General features: G+C 38.3%; 1 pseudogene; it reads right to left on the reverse strand.

Moving 5' to 3' along the window:
* Window positions 1-11,742: 11,742 nt before the first annotated feature.
* LOC129558908 (olfactory receptor 2L5-like) lies at window positions 11,743-18,046 on the reverse strand (annotated as a pseudogene).
* Window positions 18,047-21,899: the final 3,853 nt, after the last annotated feature.

Here is a 21,899-nt window from a genome sequence, read left to right on the forward strand (position 1 = left end):
GTAAATTGTTAAGTTTATAGTTTTGTTAATGTCTAGTGTTTACTAAGACTCACTCCTGAGACAGTTCCTTGTTATATGATACTGCTAAAAGATTTAATTAAGTTATTAAAAAGGACACTCTAGGTTAGTTTCTAAGGTTTATCTCAATAACCAATCTTCAGATAAAGGTCAGATGCTCCATAATGTACAACCAGGAGATTAACACCAGGCTATAGCCTGGAGAATCCCAGGGACGGGGGAGCCTGGTGGGCTGCCATCTATGGGGTCACACAGAGTCGTACACGACTGAAGTGACTTAGCAGCAGCAGCATAGTCATTTAACAAATGAAGTCAGGTGACTTGGGGTATACCAGGCTTTATCTAATAAAAGTTCTTGACTTATAATTCTTATTTTACTAATAACTGCTAGCTATGGCTATATTATTTTCTATGTCACTTGTTTCACTGAGCCTGTGATATAATGCTGATATGCAGTTCCATATGAGATCAATAATTGTAATAATGTGACTCTGGGTATGAGAAAAAGCAACAAGAGGGAATATTTTCCTGGACCAGGAGGCTAGTAAGACAGTGGTCCAGAGACTTTTGCTACTTGCAAGGCCTGGTCCAATTTTAGCACACTGAGTGGCCCATCGCTTCCCTAGACCTGGGAATGAGCCTTCCCAGCAACGCGGGACACAATGGCCATGAAATGGTGTCACATTGTCAGATATGTGGCTATGAAGGGACCCTGCTGACTGGAAGTTGGTACTTGCCAGCTGCCTCTACAAAGATTATGTCACGACCATTGCAAGCTGCTGACCTTCAACACCCCCTGAAAGAAGTTCAGGGTGAAAATCAGGAATGAGGCACTCTGTGCTCTGAAAAAACTGGCAGAACAGACATTCAGATAGTCATATCTTTTCAGAAAAAGGTTTTATGAGTTCCAATTCTTGCATCTTCTCATACCTAGAAAAACACTAACGTCATTAGTGGTGACATCTGCTTTGGTTATTAAAAATTTTTTTTTTTTTACAATTGAAACTCAAAATAGAGTAGCTATGGTTTCCCAGATATCCTGAAAAATGATATTATGGGTGTGATTTCAGATTAGACGCTGTGACCTAATGTAGAATTTAATGCTCCTGTAATGCATTTTTGCCTCTGTACTTTGCTTGCTGCTTGTAAAACCAAAGTTACTCCATTTTAAGATAAGGTTGTTTTTAAGTAAAGATTCCTAAAATTGTTTTTGAGGAAGGATGTATAATGATACCTGGATCAAACTCTACCTACGGAGGAAGATTCCTCCGTTTGAACAACAGAAAAGGGGGTAATTTAAGAATGGGTTAGCATAAGAACGTCCATCTTAGAGGCCGGAAAAACCATTTTTACTGAGTATGTGACTTGAGGGAAGAAGAACTAGATAAAACCCGAGAGACAAGTTAATCTTAAGTACCAAGAATGTGGGCGGCTTCGACACTGAAAATTAGGTAAACAGGTCTGATAAACTTATCTCTTTAAGACCCCAGGAGAGAGATATGCACAGCTGTGTGTGTGTGTAAAGAAAATTCCTGTGAGTTAGGTAATTTAGAAATATCATGATTTGAAAATGCTATATAACCCCTTGGCTCTGAGTGCTCGGGGTCCTTGTTGAAACCCGCTGCGTCGGGCGGACACTTGGACCCCAGCTAGCTGGAAATAAACCTCGCTGTGTCTTGAAAAAAAAAAAAAAAGAGTCTTCTCCAACACCACAGTTCAAAAGCATCAATTCTTCAGCGATCAGTTTTCTTCACAGTCCAACTCTCACATCCGTACATGACCATGGGAAAAACCATGGTCTTGATTAGACGGACCTTTTTTGGCAAAGTAATGTCTCTGCTTTTTAATATACTATCTAGGTTGGTCATAGCTTTCCTTCCAAGGAGTAAGTATCTTTTAATTTCCTGGCTGCAATCAGCATCTGCAGTGATTTTGGAGCCCCCAAAAATAAAGTCTGTCACTGTTTCCACTGTTTCTCCATCTATTTCCCATGAAGTGATGGGACCAGATGCCATAATCTTAGTTTTCTGAATGTTGAGCTTTAAGCCAACTTTTTCACTCTCCTCTTTCACTTTCATCAAGAGGCTCTTTAGTTCCTCTTCACTTTCTGCCATAAGGTAGTGTCATCTGCATATCTGAGGTTATTGATATTTCTCCCAGCAATCTTGATTCCAGCTTGTGCTTCTTCCAGCCCAGCATTCCTCATGATGTACTCTGCATATAAGTTAAATAAGCAGGGTGACAATACAGAGCCTTGACGTACTCCTTTTCCTATTTGGTGTTGAATTCTCTTAACTTTTGCTTGTCAGGAAAGCTTTTGATTTCTCCATCAAACCTGAAGGAGAATCTTACTGGGTAGAGTTTTCTTGGTTGTAAGTTCTTCCTTTTCATCACTTTAAATATGTCATGCCTTTCCATTCTGACTTACAGTTTCTGTTGAGAAATCAGTTGATAGCCTGATGGGAGTTCCCTTGCATATTATTTGCTGTTTTCCCCTTGTTCCGTTCCGTTCCGTTCAGTCGCTCAGTCGTGTCCGACTCTTTGCGACCCCATGGACTGTAGCCTACCAGGCTTCTCCGTCCATGGGATTCTCCAGGCAAGAATACTGGAGTGGGTTACCATTTCCTTCTCCAGGGGATCTTCCCGACCCAGGGATTGAACCCACCTCTCCCGCATTGGAGGCAGACGCTTTAACCTCTGAGCCACCATCTTAATTTCCCCTTGTTACTTTTAATATTTTATCTTTAATTTTTATCAGTTTGATTACTACATGCCTTGATGTGTTCCCTCTTGGGTTTATCCTACCTAGGACTTTCTGTGCTTTCTGGATTTGATTGACAATTTCCTTTTCCATGTTAGAGAACTTCTCAGCTATTAGCTCTTCAAATATTTTCTCCGGTCCTTTTTCTCTCACTTCTCCTAGAAGCCCTATAATGTGAATGTTGGTGTGTTTAATATTGTCTCGGGTTTTCTTAGGCTGTCTTCATTTCTTTTCATTCTTTTTTCTATATTCTGTTCTGCAGCTCTGATTTCCAGTATTCTGTCCTCAAGGTCATTTATTGTTTATTCTGCCTGAGTTACTTGGCTATTGATACCTTCTCATGCACTATTCATCTCTGCTTGTTTGTTCTTAGTTCTTCTAGGTCTTTGGTAAACATTTATATTTTCTGCATTGTTTCCCTGAGATTCTAGATAATCCTCATTATCATTATTCTGGATTCTTTTTTGGTAAGGTTGCCTATCTCAAATTCATTTTGTTGTTTTTCTTGGGTTTTAACTTGTCCCTTCAACTGGGACATAATTTTTTGATTTTTTATCCTGATTAAGTTTCTTTAATGTGGCTTTTGTTTTAGCATGTGTGACTGTGGTTCCTCCCACTTGTTTTGTTTGCCCTCTGATGGAGAAGGCTAAGAGGCTTGTTTAAGCTTCCTGGTGGGAGGGACTGATGGTGGGAAAAACTGGGTCTTGCTCTGGTGGTCAAAATCTTGCTCATAAAGTTTTAATCCAATTATCTGCTGATGGATGTGGTTGGGCTCTCTGCCTGGTAGTAGTTTGGCTTGAGGCTACCCAGCCCTGGGGTCTATGAGCTCTATGGTAAGCTTGACTGCAACCTACAAGTGGGCTTATGCCAAGGGGACTTTCCTGTACTGCTGCTGCCAGTGCTCACATCCCTGTGGTGAGTCCCTGCTTATCCACACCTTCACAAGAGACCCCACAATACTAACAGGTAGTTTTGGTTAACGGAGAAGGCAATGGCAAGCCACTCCAATACTCTTGCCTAGAAAATCCCATGGATGGAGGAGTATGGTAGGCTGCAGTCCGTGGGGTCAATAAGGATCGGACATGACTGAGCAACTTCACTTTCACTTTTCACTTTCACACATTGGAGAAGGAAATGGCAACCCACTCCAGTGTTCTTGCCTGGAGAATCCCAGGGACGGGGGAGCCTGGTGGGCTTCCATCTATGGGGTCACACCGAGTCGGACATGACTGAAGTGACTTAGCAGTGGCAGCAGCAGCAGTTTTGGTTAAGTCTCCATTTGGGTCACTGCTCTTATCCTCTGGGTCTTGATGTATACAAGTGCCCTCCAAGACTGGAGTTTCTGTTTCCCCTAGTCTTATGGAAGTCCTGTAATCATACCCCTCTGGCCTCCAAAGTCAGATTTTCCGGGTATTCTCACTCCCATTTTTGGATCCCCAAACTGGGAAGCATGACACATAGTTCAGAACCTTCAAACACACTAGGAGAGCTTCTTTGGTATTATTATTGTATTATTGCTTTGGTATTATAGTATGTGTGTCACCCACCTAACGGATATGGGATTTTATCTTATTCTGACTGTGCCCCTCCTATATTCTTGCTGCATTTACTTCTTTGTCTTTGAATGACAGGTATCTTTTTATGGTGGGTTCTAGTGTCCTCCTGTCAATAGTTGTTCAACAGTTAGTTGTGATTTTGGTTCTCTCAAAGGAAGAGATGAGCACATGTCCTTCTACTCCACCATTTTGAACCGGAAGCCTGTGTGTTGTTTTGATTGAATGATTTCCATCAGTCTATCTTACACATAAACTTGTTATTCTGCATTATTCATTCCACTATTCACTGCTTTAAGTTCAGCTTTTGTCTCAGTAAATACATTTTCTGTTTTACTCTTAGCTCCTCTTTGTAATTTCTATTTCCTTTTTACTGTAATCTGTATTTCTGTCAATAGTGTTTCTTAATTCCTTCAGTATTTTCATTACCTCCTTTTCAAACCATGTATATTAGACTGAGGGTCTCAGCAGTAAAGAATTCACCTGCTAATGTAGGAGACATGGGCTTGCTCCCTGGGTAGGGAAATTCCCCTGGGGAAACAAATGACAACCCACTCCAGTTTGCTTGCATAAATAATCCCATGGACAGAAAAGCTTAGTGAGCTATAGTCCATGGGATTGCAGAGTCAGACGTGATTGAGCATGCACCTTTCTACATATTACACTAAAGATGCTTGTTTCATTGTTCCTTTGGGGGAATTTTCTTGGTCTTTTAACTGAAAGTGGTTCCTCTGCTTCTTCATTTTACTTATATTTCTCTTACTCCATGAGTTTAGAAAAAACTATAATTTACTGTAGTCTTGGAAGGCTATTTATATGTGGGAACCTCCCTCCTTAGCTTGTATGAGATTAATATTTTGGGAGTGAGATCTGCTTTTAGTTCGGATGCCTTCCACCTCTTTTTTCAGTGTGTGATGACCAATATCCCCTTGACAGTGGGAGTGCAGATACAGCACCTGAGTGTACACCCAGTACTTTTGCCAGCAGGGTCAGCGATTGGCACCTGCTCTTGGTTTTTTCAGTGGTGGTGATATACCACCTCTGAAGTTTGTAATAATTTGCTGGATCTCTCCTTAACTCTTAAAAATATTGCAGAATCTGTGCTGAAAGAATAGTTTCCAAGACAAAAACTTCAATTGACCCTTGAAACTATGATGGCAGAGGCCACTTGTGCTTGGCCCAAGAGCTTGTGTACATGGTGTCCTGTTACCTGAGGGTGTGTACAGGTAAAAAAGCTTCAATGGAAGTCCACCCCACCCCCTCACATAGAGCTCAACAATGGTGACCTGACTGTCTGGTAAGCCTTGATTTCTTCTGCATGCATCTTCAGCTGTGATTGCACACCAGTGCAGTCCCTTAAGGTTGTCTCTGTACAGCCAATAAAGTAATGAAACCACCTTGCACAAGCTAAAAGATAATCAAGGACTATTTTATCAAGAACAACTTTGGCCAGAAAGTTGAAGTTTTTGTTCTGAAAACTGTTCTTTGAGTAGTGATTCTACAATACTTTCAAGAGTTAAGGGGAGATTCAGCAAATTATCACAAAATGAATACATGAAAGGTCATTGCAATAAAGCATATCAGGGAGTAATTAGCACTCACCAAAGAGTACAGGGTAAATTAGTTTTAAAACTATTGAAATAAATATTCACAGGTTTAAAAGCAAAATTAAAATTTATTTGAAAGATCGATGGCAGGAAAGAATATTCTTTTATGTAAATTTTCAGAAAAAGTTTTAACAAAAAGACATTTTAACATCAATTTAACTTGTAACTGAAAATACAATGATAAAATGAATGAACAAATATTTAAAACATAAAGTTACTTCTGGTTATTTTACAAAGTTTAAAAATCAAAAATTTAAGGGGATCCATTGCTTAAATTTCAAAATCAAATTTAAAATTAAATTCAGACTTACATGTAATGGATTTGTATGAATTGAAGGATTGAAATTGATTTATAAGCTAAATCATTTTTAGAAACTTTTCTTCATGTTAATTATCATCTCAACTTGTATTAAAATTTCTATTTTGATATAATTTATCAGAAAATCTGACCAATATTTTTACAGCCTATGAACATTCTTAATATCTCCAGAAATGTAAGCACAACACATTTTTAATTAAACATTAAAAATCATCAAGTATTAATTTCAACTAAGCAAAGAGTCAGACGCGACTGAGCTACTGAACTGAACTGAAGCATTTATCAGTAGTGACAGAAAACACTTCAATTCTAGTGATAGAGAATAATTTTCACATGTATAAGCTTTATGAAAATAAATTTGGAAAAATGTGAACCCCCCAAAATCTTAAAATAAATAAAGATATCACCAAATACAATGTCATTTTGTATTATATATAAACTTCTGAAAAAATATTGTTTGTAAAAATTGATACATTATATAACTAAAATTTAATTTTGAAGAAACAATATTTGAGCAACAGTAATGAATATTTTTCTAATTTGTAAACAAGAGGCCTTATAATTTTATTTGTCCTGTGCCCTGCAAATTATGTAGGATGTGACCCTTTTTTTAATGACGTAACTGAGAGATGAAGAAAATTTCTCCATAGATCACTGAGAAACAGTGATAATCATTCAACCAAGAAGTTTGTTTTAGCTGATGCTGTTTTAGTGGAAGCACTTATGTGACCTTTTAAGGAAAGTGATTTATTAATAATAAAACTGGTCCATAAAAGTTGACCTTCACCAATCTCTTTTGTGAGAACTATAAAATTTGTAAGTGGGAAGAAAATCTTGTCTGAGAGACATTATGCAAGAAGTTAGTGGTTACTCAGCTGGTAAAATGGAAATATGATAAGTGATAAGGAGAGTTGCAAAAATGTCCTGGATTGGTTCAAATGGTAAAGAATCTGCCTTTAATGCAGAAGACACAAGTTTGAACGCTGCATCAGGATGATCCCCTGCAGAGTGAAATGGCTACCCACTCTATAGGAGGAACCTGGTGGGCTATAGTCCATGGAGTGGACTAAAAATAATCAGATACAACTGATCAACTAACACTTTCACTTTTCAAAGATACTCACAAAAATGTTCTCAGTTCAGTTCAGGTCAGTCACTTAGTCGTGTCCAACTCTGCGACCCATAGACTGCAGCATGCCAGACTTCCCTGTCCATCACCAACTCCCAGAGATTACTCAAACTCATGTCCATTGAGTCGATGATGCCATCCAACCATCTCACCCTCTGTTGTCCCCTTCTCCTCCTGCCTTCAATCTTTCTCAGCCTCAGGGTCTTTTCCAATGAGCCAGTTCTTCGCATCCAGTGGCCAAAGTATTAGAGTTTCAGCTTCAGTATCAGTCCTTCCAATGAATATTCAGGACAGATTTCCTTTATGATTGACTGGTTTCTCTCCTTGAAGTCCAAGAGACTTTCAAGAATTTTCTCCAACACCACAGTTCAAAATATCAATTCTTTGGCACTCAGCTTTCTTTATGATCCAACTCTCACATCCATGCATGACTACTGGGAAAACCATAGCTTTGACTAGACAGACCTTTGTTGGCAAAGTAATGTCTCTGCTTTTTAATATGCTATCTAAGTTTGTCATCTTTGCATGAAATGTTCCCTTGGAATCTCTAATTTTCTTGAAGAGGTCTCTTGTTTTTCCTATTCTGTTGTTTTCCTCTATTTCTTTGCATTGATCACTGAGGAAGACTTTCTTATCTCTCCTTGCTATTCTTTGGAACTCTGCATTCAGATGCTTATATCTTTCCTTTTCTCCTTTGCTTTTTGCCTCTCTTCTTTTCACAGCTATTTGTAAGGCCTCCTCAGACAGCCATTTCGCTCTTTTGCATTTCTTTTCCATGGGGATGGTCTTGGTCCCTGTCTCCTGTACAATGTCACGAACCTCTGTCCAGAGTTCATCAGGCACTCTATCAATCAGATCTAGTCCCTTAAATCTATTTCTCACTTCCACTGTATAATCATAAGGGATTTGATTGAGGTCATATCTGAATGGTCTAGTGGTTTTCCCTACTTTCTTCAATTTAAGTCTGAACTTCGCAATAAGGAGTTCATGATCTGAGCCACAGTCAGCTCCTGGTCTTGTTTTCGCTAACTGTATACAGCTTCTCCATCTTTGGTTGCAAAGAATATAATCAATCTGATTTCGGTGTTGACCATCTGGTGATGTCCATGTGTAGAGTCTTCTCTTGTGTTGTTGGAAGAGGGTGTTTGCTATGACCAGTGCGTTCTCTTGACAAAACTCTATTAGCCTTTGCCCTGCTTCATTCCGTGCTCCAAGGCCAAATTTGCCAGTTACTCCAGGTGTTTCTTGACTTCCTACTTTTGCATTCCAGTCCCCTATAATGAAAAGGACATCTTTTTTGGGTGTTAGTTCTAAAAGGTCTTGTAGGTCTTCATAGAACCGATTAACTTCGGCTTCTTCAGCATTACTGGTTGGGGCATAGGCCTGGATTACTGTAATATTGAATGGTTTGCCTGTCATTTTTAAGATTGCATCCAAGTACTGCATTTCGGACTCTTTTGTTGACCATGATGGCTACTCCATTTCTTCTAAGGGATTCCTTCCCACAGTAGTAGATATAATGGTCATCCGAGTTAAATTCACCCATTCCAGTCCATTTTAATTCACTGATTCCTAGAATGTTGACGTTCACTCTTGCCATCTCCTGTTTGACCACTTCCAATTTGCCTTGATTCATGGACCTAACATTCCAGGTTCCTATGCAATATTGCTCTTTACAGCACCGGACCTTGCTTCTATCACTGGTCACATCCACAACTGGGTATTGGTTTTGCTTTTGCTCCATCCCTTTATTCCTTCTATAGTTATTTCTCCACTGAGCTCCAGTAGCATACTGGGCACCTACTGACCTGGGGAATTCCTCATTAGAGATTCCAAGGGAACATTTCATGCAAAGATGGGCTCGATAAAGGACAGAAATGGTATGGACCTAACAGAAGCAGAAGATATTAAGAAGAGGTGGCAGGAATACACAGAAGAACTGTACAAAAAAGATCTTCACGACCAAGATAGTCACGATAATGTGATCACTGACCTAGAGCCAGACATCTTGGAATGTGAAGTCAAGTGGGCCTTAGAAAGCATCACTACTAACAAAGCTAGTGGAGGTGATGGAATTCCAGTTGAGCTATTTCAAGTCTTGAAAGATGATGCTGTGAAAGTGCTGCACTCAATATGCCAGCAGATTTGGAAAACTCAGCAGTGGACACAGGACTGGAAGAGGTCAGTCTTCATTCCAATCCCAAAGAAAGGCAATGCCAAAGAATGCTCAAACTACCGCACAGTTGCACTCATCTCACACGCTAGTAAAGTCATGCTCAAAATTCTCCAAGCCAGGCTTCAGCAGTATGTAAACCGTGAACTCCCAGATGTTCAAGCAGGTTTTAGAAAAGGCAGAGGCACCAGAGATCAAATTGCCAACATCCGCTGGATCATGGAGAAAGCAAGAGAGTTTCAGAAAAACATCTATTTCTGCTTCACTGACTACGCCTAAGCCTTTGACTGTGTCGATCACAATAAACTGTGGAACATTCTGAAAGAGATGGGAATCCCAGACCACCTGACCTGCCTCTTGAGAAACCTGTATGCAGGTCAGGAAGCAACTGTTAGAACTGGACATGGAACAACAGACTGGTTCCAAATAGGAAAAGGTGTACATCAAGGTAGTATATTGTCACCTTGCTTATTTAACTTATATGCAGAGTACATCATGAGGAACGCTGGGCTGGAAGAGGCACAAGCTGGAATCAAGATTGCTGGGAGAAATATCAATAACCTCAGATATGCAGATGACACTACCCTTATGGCAGAAAGTGAAGAGGAACTCAAAAGCCTCTTGATGAAAGTGAAAGAGGAGAGTGAAAAGGTTGGCTTGAAGCTCAACATTCAGAAAACAAAGATCATGGCATCTGGTCCCATCACTTCATGGGAAATAGATGGAAAAACAGTGGAAACAGTGTCAGACTTTATTTTTTTGGGCTCCAAAATCACTGCAGATGCTGATTTCAGCCATGAAATTAAAAGACGCTTGCTCCTTGGAAGGAAAGTTATGACCAACCTTAATAGTATATTAAAAAGCAGAGACATTACTTTGCCAACCAAGGTCCATCTAGTCAAGGCAATGGTTTTTCCCGTGGTCATGTATGGATGTGAGAGTTGGACTGTGAAGAAGGCTGATCGCCGAAGAATCGATGCTTTTGAAATGTGGTGTTGGAGAAGACTCTTGAGAGTCCCTTATACTGCAAGGAGATCCAACCAGTCCATTCTAAAGGAGATCAACCCTGGATGTTCATTGGAAGGACTGATGCTAAAGCTGAAACTGCAATACTTTGGCCACCTCATGCGACGAGTTGACTCACTGGAAAAGACTCTGATGCTGGGAAAGGTTGGGGGCGGGAGGAGAAGGGGACGACGGAGAATGAGATGGCTGGATGGCATCACCGACTCTGTGGACATGAATTTGAGTGTACTCCGGGGGTTGGTGATGGACAGGGAGGCCTGGCGTGCTGTGATTCATGGGGTCGTGGAGAGTCGGACACGACTGAGCGACTGAACTGAACTGAACTGAAGTTTGTCATAGCTTTTCTTCCAAGGAGCAAGAATCTTTTAATTTCATGGCTGCAGTCACCATCTGCAGATATATGGATATTTCTAATTTCCACTAATTTGAATTGAATGTTGACCCATTCATTGTATTATTAACTTCACAATTTCTTTGATTTCTTTTGGTATCTTCAAGTCCTAATTGCTTTTTCTCATTCAACCTAGGATAATAAATTGTTGCGCTAGGACATGCCATGCTAAAATAAATAGAAACATCTCATTTTTCTTTCAAACTGACGTAAAGACTTCAGAACCCCTGATGGTCTCAGCTAAAGTCATGAAATTAAATTTCCCTATATTTAGAGAAATAGTAACTGCTACTTGCAATTATAGGTTTACTATGAGAAGAACAGTAAGTCTTCAGATATTTAAATTAACATAGATATTCTTAGAGCCCATCTTAAACATATTGGAAATAAGTGGAAAATAGCAAATTTGTTATGTTGAATGACTTCACATAGTTTCCATCTTAACTATTATGTGACAAAAAACAATTATTATTGCCCACAAAACAGAAGAAATAAAAGGACTTGAAATTGATGGGGAAAATTCCCATAAAAGAGAATGAGGTTTTAAGTCTTTAAATATGTATATGTGCACATGTGTCAATACACATATATATTTATATATAAGACAATTTTGTTGAAATCTGAGTGATTTTCTTCTTCTCTAGATCACTTTTAGTCTTTGCACTTAATGATTCCTTAATATTTTTATGACTGTACATTAATGAATGAATTTATACAAATCTGATATTCATGCAAAAAGTTTGCCTACATTTTCACAGGGAAGACTCACTGGATTACTCTTCTCAAGGATCCCATTACTTCTCTGTATCTCAGGCTGTAGATAATAGGATTGAGCATTGGGGTGAGGATAGTGTAGAAGACAGCCAGATCCTTGTCCTCTGTTGGAATATGAAGAAATCTTGGGTGTAGATATGTATAAACAAAGGGCACATAGTAGAAAGTCCCCACAGTGAGGTGGGTACTGCACGTAGAACAGGGCTTCTTTTTACCTTCTGCTGAGTTCAAAGGATAGACAACAAGAAGAACGTGGCCATAAGAATATGCAATGCCAATGGCAACAAAAGAAATGCAGTGGTGCTCACAAACACTATGTACTCATAGATCCAGTTGTACATGCAGGCCAGAGTCAACATGGTTGGGACATCACAGAAGAAATGATCAATGATCCTAGATTGGCAATAAGGAATATGGAGGGCATATGTGGTATGGGCACAGGAGTTGATAGAGCCCATTACCCAAGATTATACTATCATCAACACACACTTCTATTGATTCTGATGGGATAGTGAAGAGGATAGCAAAAGGCCACAAAACGATCATAAGCCAAAGAGGCCAAGAGCAATCCTTCTGCACCTACTAAAGTCGAGAAGAAGAAGCTCTGAATCCAACACCCAATGAAGGAGAGAGACTTGTTTCCAAATAGAAAATGAGGCCAATTTAGGGACAAAAGTGGAGATGTAATTCAGGTCCATGAGGGAGAGCTGACTAAGTAGGAAATACATGGCTGTGTGGAGATGGATGTCCAGAAAGATGAGAAGGATCATGGAGAGGTTACCAAATAGAACCATTAGGAAAATGAGAACAATGAGAATACAAAGAAACATGTCTAATCTTGACGTGGGGAACAACCACAATAAAATGAAATAAACTGATGTCTGATTATAGTTTTCCTTGGGGCATTCACATCATTTTTCCTAAAGGCAGACATAAGCATAAGTAAGGAAGTCAAGTATAAAATAATAAGCTATTTTAAGTTATTTTAGTCAGAATTTGTATTATTTAAACATTACAGATCTTAAATGAAAGACATGAGCTTACCAATTTGGAGAAATAAATCTTTTTTGATCGATAGGTTAACATTTGAAAATGCAAACACTTTTGGCCAAAGATTTTTCTAGGTAATTTTGCTGGTATAAAAATGATTATTTTGACATCATTTTGCTAGTTAATTATATTGCCCTGCTGCTGCTGCTGCAAAGTCACTTCAATCGTGTCCGACTCTGTGTGACCCCATAGACGGAAGCTCACCAGGCTCCCCCGTCCCCAGGATTCTCCAGGCAAGAACACTGGAGTGGGTTGCCATAGAAAGGCACAATAACATCAAAATTAAATTTTGTATTTAAAATATATTCATAGAAAATCAATGAATGCATGCATTATACAATTCTACAGTGAATAAACATTTACTGTGCTGTTGAGGAATGATTTCTCTTTCATAGTTTACTTTTAAAGATGGAATGATATTTTTATTTGCTGAGATATTGTCACACAGAAATGTGAAATTAGCTTCCCAAATAACATTATTTGGTTCAACTGTTGTGGAATATAGACTGAATCCTTATTTTCAAGTACTATTTAAACAAAATTATTCTCTTCTTCTTCACTGAATTTCTGAAATCTGTAGTTATAGACCCTTTGCCTGAATATCTATAAACCATATCCTTTATAACTTCAAAAAATCTGTGCAAGCCCTTTCAAATAGAATTTTTATATCTCTTTGCTTCTCTAACACTTATATAATAAACTTTATGACACTCTGTCTACCCATCAACTTTTATTGTATTTACAACTCTTTCCAATTATAGATTATTGTTTAAATTCAATCACACATATTTACAATCTCTCCCTATTAAACTCAACTGTCATGATGATAAAAAATAGATACCTTATGAATTACAGTTCAGATGAGGATAAGGCTCAATAAGAGACTAAATAGTTTAAGATTTTTTGAAAGAAGAAATTTGGGGAAAGGAATGGTTAATTACTTAGGTGGAAAAAAAATAGCTTCTTCAGAGTTTTCTTTGTGGAGGGGGAAGGAGTAATTCTCCAAAGAATTTGCAAGTGAACAAATTGTACACAGTGTGCGGTATTTTAGTTGCAAATATTATGAAAGCCAAATATTATCACATACAAGAAAGTCTGCAACATGAAATAAAGATGTTTACATGTGTGGGTGAACACACACATATAGAAAAAAAATTCACGTTCATATATACAATCAGAAACAAATATAGTTTGGTAAATTGACTGTAAATATGTAGAATAATAAAACCTTTATAAATATAATATCATTATCTTCATATATGTGTGACATTATCATTCTACAATACAAATATTATTAAATATGTAAAATAAAGCGGTACTGTCTACTGAAAATTTAAAAATTTATATTAATGAAAGGTCCAGTCAAAAATTTGTAAGGCAAAATGCAAAACTCTACTAGAAATTAAAATAAAGAAACAAAAATGTGAAAGGATTGTCACTTGAAAGGATAGGAGAATTAGAGAATTAAAAACAAAAAAAGGAAACTAATGTATGCTTAATGTCACCTTAGTTAAAATAGTAACTTTAAAGTTATTATTAAAGTTCAGTTCAGTTCAGTTCAGTTGCTCAGTAGTGTCCGACTCTTTGTGACCCCGTGAATCGCAGCACGCCAGGCCTCCTTGTCCATCACCAACTCCTGGATTTCACCCAAACTCATATGCATCGAGTCGGTGATGCCATCCAGCCATCTCATCCTCTGTCATCCCCTTTTCCTCCTGCCCCCAAGCCCTTCCAGCATCAGGGTCTTTTCCAATGAATCAACCCTTCGCATGAGGTGGCCAAAGTATTGGAGTTTTGGCTTCAGTATCAGTCCTTCCATTGAACACCCCGGACTGATCTTCTTTAGGATGGACTGTTTGGATCTCCTTGCAGTACAAGGGACTCTCAAGTGTCTTCTCCAACACCACAGTTTAAAAGCATCAATTCTTCGGCGATCAGCTTTCTTCACAGTCCAACTCTCACATCTCGCAACACTCAGAAAACTAATATCATGGGACCGGTCCCATGGCAAATAGATGGAGAAACAGTGGAAACAGTGGCTGACTTTATTTTTCTGGGCTCCAAAATCACTGAAGATGGTGATTGCAGCCATGGAATTAAAAGACATTTACTCCTGGGAAGGAAAGTTATGACCAACCTTCAGTTCAGTTCAGTTCAGTTCAGTGGCTCAGTTGTGTCCGACCCTTTGCGACCCCATGAATCACAGCACACCAGGCCTCCCTGTCCATCACCAACTCCCGGAGTTCACCCAAACTCATGTCCATCGAGTCAGTGATGCCATCTAGCCATCTCATTCTCTGTTGTCCCCGTCTCCTCCTGCCCCCAATCCCTCCCAACATCAGAGTCTTTTCCAGTGAGTCAACTCTCCTCATGAGCTGGCCAAAGTATTGGAGTTTCAGCTTTAGCATCAGTCCTTCCAATGAACACCCAGGACTGATCTCCTTTAGGATGGACTGGTTGGATCTCCTTGCAGTCCAAGGGACTCTCATGAGTCTTCTCCAGCACCACAGTTCAAAAGCATCAATTCTTCAGTGATCAGCTTTCTTCACAGTCCAACACTCACATCCATACATGACCACTTGAGAAACCTGTATGCAGGTCAGGAAGCAACAGTTAGAACTAGACATGGAACAACAGACTGGTTCCAAATAGGAAAAGGAGTACGTCAAGGATATATATTGTCACCCTGCTTATTTAACTTATACACAGAGTACATCATGAGGAACGCTGGGCTGGAAGAAGCACAAGCTGGAATCAAGATTGCCGGGAGTAATATCAATAACCTCAGATATGCAGACGACACCACCCTTATGGCAGAAAGTGAAGAGGAACTAAAAAGCCTCTTGATGAAAGTGAAAGAGGAGAGTGAAAAAGTTGGCTTGAAGCTCAACATTCAGAAAACAAAGACCATGACCAACCTAGACAGCATATTAAAAAGCAGAGACATTACTTCGCCAACGAAGGTCCGTCTAGTCAAGGCTATGGTTTTTTCAGTGGTCATGTATGGATATGAGATTTGGACTGTGAAGCAAGCTGAGCGCCAAAAAATTGACGCTTTTGAGCTGTTGGAGAAGACTCTTGAGAGTCCCTTGGACTGCACGGAGATCCAACCAGTCCATTCTAAAGGAGATCAGTCCTGGGTATTCATTAGTAGGATTGATGTTGATGCTGAAACTCCTATACTTCGGCCCCCTAATGCGAAGAGCTGACTTACTTGAAAAGATCCTGATGCTGGGACAGATTGGGGACAGGAGGAGAAGGGGACGACAGAGGATGAGATGGTTGGATGGCATCACCGACACAATGGACATAGGTTTTGGTGGACTCCGGGAGTCGGTGTTGTACAGGGAGACCTGGCATGCTGCAGTTCATGAGGTCGCAGAGACCAGACACAACCGAGCGACTTAACTGACTGAAAATAAAATTTTCATAAATTTAACTTTAGTAAAAGCTAATAATATAAAAAATAAATGTTTTACAATTGATATATATGAACACAGAAAAGAATATAGAAAATAAACAATAAATCTTTCATTGATAGCATTTTCTTAAAAATTCTAAACATTTTCTTGACATATTTTAATTGTAAACATTTTCTTGAAATATTTTTTGAAAGTTCTAAATATTTCCTATAAATATGTAGTCATAAAACTGTCTTTACCAAGAAAATACTAATAATGAGAGGATTTATAAAGAAAGATTAACTAAAATATGATTCATTTTTAAAAAATTATAGTTTTATAGTTTAACTATATATGTTAATATTAAGCACTGGTAAAATGCTTAATATATAATCAAAATCTTAATATAGAATCATCACCTATGTGATTATACAGTGTGCTTATATGAAAGGATCTCTACTCTTAAGGAATATAATTTATGTTACATATGATGTTTTAAGTCATTTTCTATGTGGCTACAGTTTTTCCTATTTCCAGAGGATACATCACAGGGTGTGTGGCAATGAGTCCCACATTTTTTAATAAATACTGAGTTTTGGTTAGGGTTAAATAAGTTGTTCTCATAATTGATAAAAACTATCACTGTATACTTTGTCATAGAATATCATAATTATTTTCAATTATTCTTCAGAAGATGGTATAGTGGAGCATAGGCCCATGTATTACTCACTATGTATCCAGAACAGTAGTTCATAGACAACATCAGCAGTTGGTTTTATTATCAATTTTGCTAGGTTTGCTATCATTTCACAATTAAATAAATTTTAAGAATTGTATAACAACATGGTTTAGGTTAGTGGAGTCTCATGTCTTAAAATACTGTGAATAAGGTTTCAAGCAGCCCATATAGTATTATTTTTAAACATACATATTTTAAATTATAAATTATTCATATTTTTTTAAAACCAACTTCATTCAAATAAAATTTTCTTTTTGGAATTCCCTGAATAATGACACTACTGCTGCTGGTGCTAAGTCACTTCAGTCGTGTCCAACTCTGTGCGACTGCATAGATGGCACCCTACCAGGCTCCTCTCCCCCTGGGATTCTCCAGGCAAGAATATTGGAATGGGTTGCCATTTCCTTCTCCAAGCATGCATGCATGCTAAGTCGCTTCAGTCGTGCCCGACTTTGTGCGACCCCATGGACAGCAGCCCACCAGGCTCCTCTGTCCATGGCATTCTCTAGGCAAGAAAACTGGAGTAGGTTGCCATTTCCTTCTCCTATGACACTACTGGATGTATTCATTTCTTATAATCAAAAGTTATCTTAATTCTGAATAAACTTCTCTTATACACTTGCTGAAGAGGCAATCCTATTCTTTGGTGGATAAAAATAAAAATACAATTAAAATCAGTACCTTTTAATTTCTCTTCATTTAAAAAAGCTCACTGGATTTATTAGCTGATGGAGGACAAACTGTTATCCAATAAATAAAAGCATTTTCTAAGTGAAATTTTTTCTTTGAACATTTTCTAAGGAAATGTACCTATTAATTTTTATGTGTAGTTTTGAAATTTTAAATAACTCTACAGAAACTGAGAAGCAACACTGATGCTAGGACTTATCTACTGGGAGATTTATTTTATTGCATTTAAAATAATTCACTTAGAAATGCCCACTGAGATTTAGCCAGTGTAGGTCATGCCACTAATTGCACAGGACGGCAGGAAGTCAAGGATGGAGAAGGAGTTCTGACAACAACCATAGATATTTTCACAAGTGTGTAAAGGGTCAATTCAGTTGGGAAATAAATAAATTACCCTTTGGGTTTCTTCCAACATTATTATGCTTCAAAACTTTATGGATAATATATTTCATGAGCTGTTGTTCAGTAAAAGCTCAGTAATTATATTTCTGCATATAAGAATTAATTTCCCAGTTTTGACCATATCAGATAAAGTTTAATAAACTAAAGAGAATATGGTTAGTTTAATAAAAAACAAGTTAGCCAAATTAAAATATATTTAAAATATCAAATGTATATAGGGTGTTAATCTATTTTAGATACTACACATTTTCAATTGTCTTCTTTCTGATGAAAATACCCATTAAAATATAAAATAACTTTCACTTATGAAACTAAGAAATCAAAATGGTATTACTAACTTTGATGCAACATTTAGAATGTATTCAACAATACAATTTTTATAGCAGATAATACCTTACATATTTTTATGTATTTCAGTTTCCAGTAAGTGAATTAATTATACTTTATACTTTGGATGGAATAATATTGGTGCATGTTTAATAGTTGAACTTTTATTTTAATGTGTCTCAGTAAAGACTTCTTTACAATTAACTCATTTTGAATTATTTGGGCTTCATGCATTTGTATGTTCATTTTTGTTCTCAGAATTTTGCCATTTTTCCTTTAAATAAGTATTTTCCTCCTTTTCTCTCTGGCTGCTTATTCTGAGAGTTTCATAATGTATATACTGCTATTTCCAAAATCACATGTTTTGTGGGATCTTTTTTCCATTCTTTTCCTTTTTTAATGGAAAGACATTTTATTTTAAATATAGCCCTGTGTACGCGTCAATCCCAAACTTCCAATCTATTCCTCCTTGGTTCACACTTCTCCACTGGTAAACATAAGTCTATTCTCTAAATCTGTTTTTGTTTTGTAAATAAGTTCATTTGTATCATTTTTTTTCTGATTCTTCATATAAGTGATGCATGATATTTGTCTATATCTGACTTATTTCACTTAGAATAACACTTCACTTAATATAATATCTCCAACTCCATCCATGTTGTCACAAATGGCAGTATTTCATTCTTTTTAATTACTAATATTGCACTGAGTTTATGTACTACATCTGCTTTATCAACTCATCTGTCAGTGGAGATTTGTGTTGCATCCATGTCTAGGCTAGAGCTTCCCTTGTAGCTCACTAGGTAAAGAATCTGCTTACAATGCAGGAGACCTGGGTTCGATCCCTGGGTCCCAGGGAAGATCTCTTGGAGAAGGGAATGGCAATTCACTTCAGTTTTCTTGCCTGGAGAATGCCAAGGACAGAGAAGCCTCCAGACTACATTCCATGGGGTCGCAAAGAGTCGACATGACTGAGCGACTAAAACACAGACACATGTCTAGGCTAACGTGAAACGTGCCGCAATGAACATTGATGTGCATGTATCCCTTCAAATCATGTGTTTCTATCTATATATGCTCAAGAGAGGGATTTCTGGATAATATATGAGCTCTGCTTTTTTTTTTTTTTAAGGGAAATCCATGCCATTCTCCATAGCAGTTATACCAATTTACATTCCCATCAGCAGTGTAGGAGAGTTCCCTTTTCTCCACATTCTCTCCGGTATTTAGTTTGTAGATTTTTTTGATGGTGGCCATTTTGACTGGTGTGAAGTGATATCTCATTTCAGTTTTGATTTGCCTTTCTATATTTTTGTTTTTGTGCCAGTTTTATACTCTTTTGCTTACCGCAGCTTTACAAATAGTCTGAAGGCAGGGAATCTGATTCCTTCAGCTTCATTTTTCTTTCTCAAGATTACTTTAGCAATTCAGAGTCCTTTGGGTCTCCATAAAAATTTTAAGATTTTTGTTCTAGTTCTATGAAAAATGCCATTGGTAATTTGATAGCAATTGCATTGACTCCCTAGATTCCCACGCTGGTAAGTCATTGTGATACTACCGATATTTTTAATCCAAGTACACAGTATATTTTTCTGTCTGTTGTCATCTTCAATTTCTTTAAATCGTTGTCTTATAGTTTTCAGAGTACAGGTCTTTTGTCTCCTCATGTAAGTTTCAAAGTTCAAAGTGTTAGTCTCGGAATCATGTCCAATTCTTTGTGACCCCATAGGCTGTAGCTCATCAGGCTCTTTTGTCCATGGGATTCTCCAAGCAAGAATACTGAAGTGGGTAGCCATTCCCTTCTCCAGAGGATTTTTCCCAACTCAGGGATCACCTGGCTCTCCCACATTGCTGGCAGATTATTGTCTGAGCCCCCAGGGAAGGTCCTTGTAGGTTCGTTCCTACAGGTTTATTTTATTCTATTTGATGCAATAGTAAATGGGATTGCTTCAGTAATTTCTCTTCCTGATATTTTTTGATAGTGTAAAGGAATGCAGGAGATTTCTGTGCATTAATTTTGTATCCTGCAACTTTACTAAATTCACTGATTTGCAGAAGTAGTTTACTGGTGATATCTTTATAATTCTCTATGTATAATATCTAACAGAAATGGTATGATCCTAACAGAAGCAGAAGATATTAAGAAGAGGTGGCAGGAATACACAGAAGAACTGTACAAAAAAGATCTTCATGACCAAGATAGTCACGATAACGTGATCACTGACCTAGAGCCAGACATCTTGGAATGTGAAGTCAAGTGGGCCTTAGAAAGCATCACTACTAACAAAGCTAGTGGAGGTGATGGAATTCCAGTTGAGCTATTTCAAGTCTTGAAAGATGATGCTGTGAAAGTGCTGCACTCAATATGCCAGCAGATTTGGAAAACTCAGCAGTGGCCACAGGACTGGAAGAGGTCAGTCTTCATTCCAATCCCAAAGAAAGGCAATGCCAAAGAATGCTCAAACTACCGCACAATTGCACTCATCTCACACGCTAGTAAAGTCATGCTCAAAATTCTCCAAGCCAGGCTTCAGCAGTATGTAAACCGTGAACTCCCAGATGTTCAAGCAGGTTTTAGAAAAGGCAGAGGCACCAGAGATCAAATTGCCAACATCCGCTGGATCATGGAGAAAGCAAGAGAGTTTCAGAAAAACATCTCTTTCTGCTTCATTGACTATGCCAAAGCCTTTGACTGTGTGGATCACAATAAACTGTGGAACATTCTGAAAGAGATGGGAATCCCAGACCACCTGACCTGCCTCATGAGAAACCTGTATGCAGGTCAGGAAGCAACAGTCAGAACTGGACATGGAACAACAGACTGGTTCCAAATAGGAAAAGGTGTACGTCAAGGTTGTATATTGTCACCTTGCTTATTTAACTTATATGCAGAGTACATCATGAGGAATTCTGGGCTGGAAGAAGCACAAGCTGGAATCAAGATTGCTGTGAGAAATATCAATAACCTCAGATATGCAGATGACACTACCCTTATGGCAGAAAGTGAAGAGGAACTCAAAAGCCTCTTGATGAAAGTGAAAGAGGAGAGTGAAAAGGTTGGCTTGAAGCTCAACATTCAGAAAACAAAGATCATGGCATCTGGTCCCATCACTTCATGGGAAATAGATGGAAAAACAGTGGAAACAGTGTCAGACTTTATTTTTTTGGGCTCCAAAATCACTGCAGATGCTGATTGCAGCCATGAAATTAAAAGACGATTGCTCCTTGGAAGGAAAGTTATGACCAACCTTAATAGTATATTAAAAAGCAGACACATTACTTTGCCAACCAAGGTCTGTCTAGTCAAGGCAATGGTTTTTCCCGTGGTCATGTATGGGTGTGAGAGTTGGACTGTGAAGAAAGCTGATCGCCGAAGAATCGATGCTTTTGAACTGTGGTGTTGGAGGAGACTCTTGAGAGTCCGTTAAACTGCAAGGAGATCCAACCAGTCCATTCTAAAGGAGATCAGTCCTGGATGTTCATTGGAGGGACTGATGCTAAAGCTGAAACTGCAATACTTTGGCCACCTCATGCGAAGA

Source organism: Moschus berezovskii, chromosome 8 (assembly GCF_049115385.1).
Source record: "Moschus berezovskii isolate FMDL1 chromosome 8, NW_MosBer_1.0, whole genome shotgun sequence".
Classification (NCBI taxonomy): domain Eukaryota; kingdom Metazoa; phylum Chordata; class Mammalia; order Artiodactyla; family Moschidae; genus Moschus; species Moschus berezovskii.